A 3918-nucleotide genomic window follows, 5' to 3' on the forward strand; every position below is an offset into this window, starting at 1 on the left:
AAACGATGAAAAGCGCCGATGAAACGACAATCTTCCACGCTGCCACCCCCCCACCCCCCCACCCCCCGCTGATAAAATGGTCCAGGTGGCCGGGGGGCACCGAAACGGATCATAGCACCGGGCACCACTAAGGGTTAATCCAACCCTGACTATTTCATCACCCCTGGGGGCCATATGTCATCACTGGGAAACACACACCTGCCTTTGCTTGCCCAGCTCACGTTTAATTTGTACCCACCATGGGTGTTGTTACCAGACGATCAGAGACGTCCACCTACCGATACGTCTGGACGCTTCTGAATGCAAGGTTGCAAGAACACCAGAGAACACCAAGCTACGCCCACTGTTTTAGACACCAATCATCACCACCCCAATATGAAGGACCGCCCTAAAACCTTTTGATTGGGTCTGAAATGCAAAAAAAAATTTAACTCTCTAATTGTTTCCGCCCAGTATTAGCAATGAAAGCTGAGAGATTGCATCATTCCCTAGTTGAGTGAGGTGTTTAGAGACTCACTGGTAATTTCCCAGGTGCTGGGGCCCACAAACAACCTGTTTCTCTAGGGCAGGGGTCGGCAAGTAAGTCTGGCTTCAGGCCAAATGTTTTCGATGGTGGGCCAGAACACAATAAATGGCTAATTTAGGACCTGGAACTCGCAAATAAACAACCTTATATACAATAATAACTATATTGTTAAAAGTTAATATATAAAGATGTGTGTGGTATACACTAAAAATAAACGGTGCTATATAGCACCAAAATCGGTTCTTTGGCTCGTAATCATAGGGGAACCGTTTTTGGTGCTATATAGCACCAATCTTTAAAGGTACTATATAGCACCTTTGTCAAATGGTGCCATATAGCACCTGTTATTAAGGTGCTATTTAGCACCATTTGTCAAATGGTGCTAAATAGCACCAGTCTTTAAAGGTGCTATAGCACCTTTGTCAAAGGGTGCTATATAGAACCACAAAGGTGCTATATAGCACCACTAGAGGTGCCAAATATGGTGTACTATATTGTTTACAGTATAGTACGCCAATTAAATCATGCCAGATACCAACATAGATTACTTAAAGTGCTTCTAAATCACACTTCCACTCAAAAATATTGATCATTTCTTACTAAATAGGGCTTAAAAGATTCGGAATCCTGTACTAGAAGCATACTGAGAAACACCATACATAACCTTTTCAAAAGTTTTATTTATTTGAGCAAATAAATAATGTATTGATAAAACTATGATACAAATATCCTCTATATCATTACTAAATATACACTCAATGTCGCTAACTTGAACATCAATGCTGAAATGTCAGGACAAAATCTAGAGAGAATACTGACTCCAATACAAGCTACTCACAGATGGAGTTGTACATTCTTTTCTACTGTGACAGGAGGTTTGCCTGCATCCTTCAATTTCAGAACAACACAACGCCAAAAAGGTCAGTTTCAGTCCTTTAGGGTACTGGATTCTGAACACAAAATATACACACAATAGGAGTCCTAGTGCCATGGAGATGTACTCACTCTCATCTGTGATCACCTGGCCATCCAATGTGAGCACGATGTGGTCATACTGCATTGGTGTTGACATGCCAGAAGTGCTGGTCTGAGCTTGGCCCTGGGGAAAAGGGAATAGCATTAACCATCTTGTCTCACATTTATTTGAAAAGGCAAATGCAACAACTTTCATACTACTACTCAAATTAGTGATGCACAATATTAACATTTTGACTGATATCTGATTAACGATCAATTGCATACTCAAATCGACTGATAAAAATACCGGTATTGCAATACAAGTGTCCAATAAGGTTTCAATCAGATCAATAAGGAGGCAATTAACACATTACTGTACTAACTAGGATGAATGATTTTGTTTTTTGTCTGTTGTTTGTCTGTTTTTAGGAGGCAATCACAATGTATGAAATCCACTAATATAGCTTATTCTTATGAGAAACCAATGAAAGTGGAACTAAACCTAATATGTGAGCATTTGTAGGTAAGTGGGCTATAAGGGGTTTCCTTACTTAAAAGCCATGGTACCTCAGTAGCCTATAGCCTAAATAATCTTCAATGTGATGCATTAATATATATATGTGTGTATATATATGTGTATATATACATGTATATACCACACTGTTCTATAGGACTTCAGTAATTGTACTGAGGTGCTACAGTATATAGCACCACAATATCCCAAAGAACCACTGAAGAACCCTGAGGTGCTATATAGGACTTCAGTAATTATGCTGAGGTGCTATATAGCACCACAACAATCCCAAAGAACCACTGAAGAACCGCTGAGGCACCACAACCACCCAAAGAACCACTTAAGAACCACTGTGGTGCTATAGCACCACAAGAATCTCAAAGAACAGCTGAAGCACCATTTTTTTTGTCTGTGTATAACAAGCCTATGTACTCTTTTTGTGCAGGCCTCATCCTTGAATGTAGCACAAAAAGTTTCAAAAGAACATTTTATCTGGAGACAGAGAGTCAGACAGAGACTCTGTTTCAAAATAGAGCTCCTTCATGACTCAAGGTCTCTTAGAACGAAGAAAAACAATGTATGATTTAAGGTATGTATTTGTTTTTTAAACTTGAGTTTTTCATCCAAAAGTCTCAAGAGGAAAATTGACAGTGAAAACATAACATTCAAAGAATGGATAATATATATATTATATTATATATTGCGGTCATTATTTGACCGTAATATTTGTTCATCCTTTACCCGGTTTCATCAGTCAAAAGCTATTGCTGTCCATATCCTACCTGGACTGTCAGTCAGCTATTGTAAATTATTCTAGGGCATGGGTCGTCAACAGGGGGTCAGAGTTGTATTAACCACTTGAACCCTAGCATCCCTATACTGGGGGGGAGCATTAGCCGAAAATAGCTGATCTACAAGCTCACAATGCCTCGTGCTGTGAGAAGTTGCAAGCTTATAGATCGGCTATTTTCTGTGAAGAAGAGATTGGGTGTAGAGGGAAAAAAGAGCAGACCAATTACAGTGCCAAAGGTCAGGTTTACAAAGTATTGAGCATTTATGTGGTTAAATGTCTGAAAATGCACATTATAACATGAATCCAATAAAAAGTGTAAACAAACAAACAACATTAATTTACACAACACTTTATTATTTCATACAGAAGGATGGTCTTCCTGCTAGGTCTTGGGCCTGTTGCACCTCCAACGGTGCCCACGGTGGACTATGCATGGCAGGGGGCGTCCTCTTCCCTGAGCCAGGCCTAAACCTGACCCCATGGTGATAGTGCTGTCAAACAAGTCTAGCTATGTATTTCATAGATATGAAATCTATGAAAAAGGTTTATTCTGCAACACAATTTTATACAATAGTAGATAGACATGAAGAAATATTTAAAAATCATGTGTAAAAGCATAACATTAGTAATGAAAAAAAAGAGTACGATACAAGGAACGTATCAAACACAAGGCAAGTCTGGACGGCAAATAAGTGATTTTTTTCCTTATTTTCCAAACAGAGGCAACTATAGTCACACACACGCACGCACACACACACACGCAAGCACACACACACACACACACACACACACACACACACACACACACACACACACACACACACACACACACACACACACACACACACACACACACGCACACGCTCACACACATTATTTTTATATGAAAGTATTGTTAATGTATGTTTTTTTTTTTTTAAACAATATATTTATTGGCATTTTCAGTTATATGACATACATAACAATATGACTTTTGTATTAAATGTCTATAAATAATCAAATGAAAACAGAGCAAAAGACATCACATAGAAATCATACACATACATAATAACAACATGACAACCAAAAACAGAAAAATACTTTACAAAAACATCAGAAAAACAAAAACAAACAAAAAAGTCTTTCTTC

This window comes from Gymnoscopelus braueri (assembly GCF_963280865.1).
Source record: "Gymnoscopelus braueri genome assembly, chromosome: 21".
Classification (NCBI taxonomy): Eukaryota; Metazoa; Chordata; class Actinopteri; order Myctophiformes; family Myctophidae; genus Gymnoscopelus; species Gymnoscopelus braueri.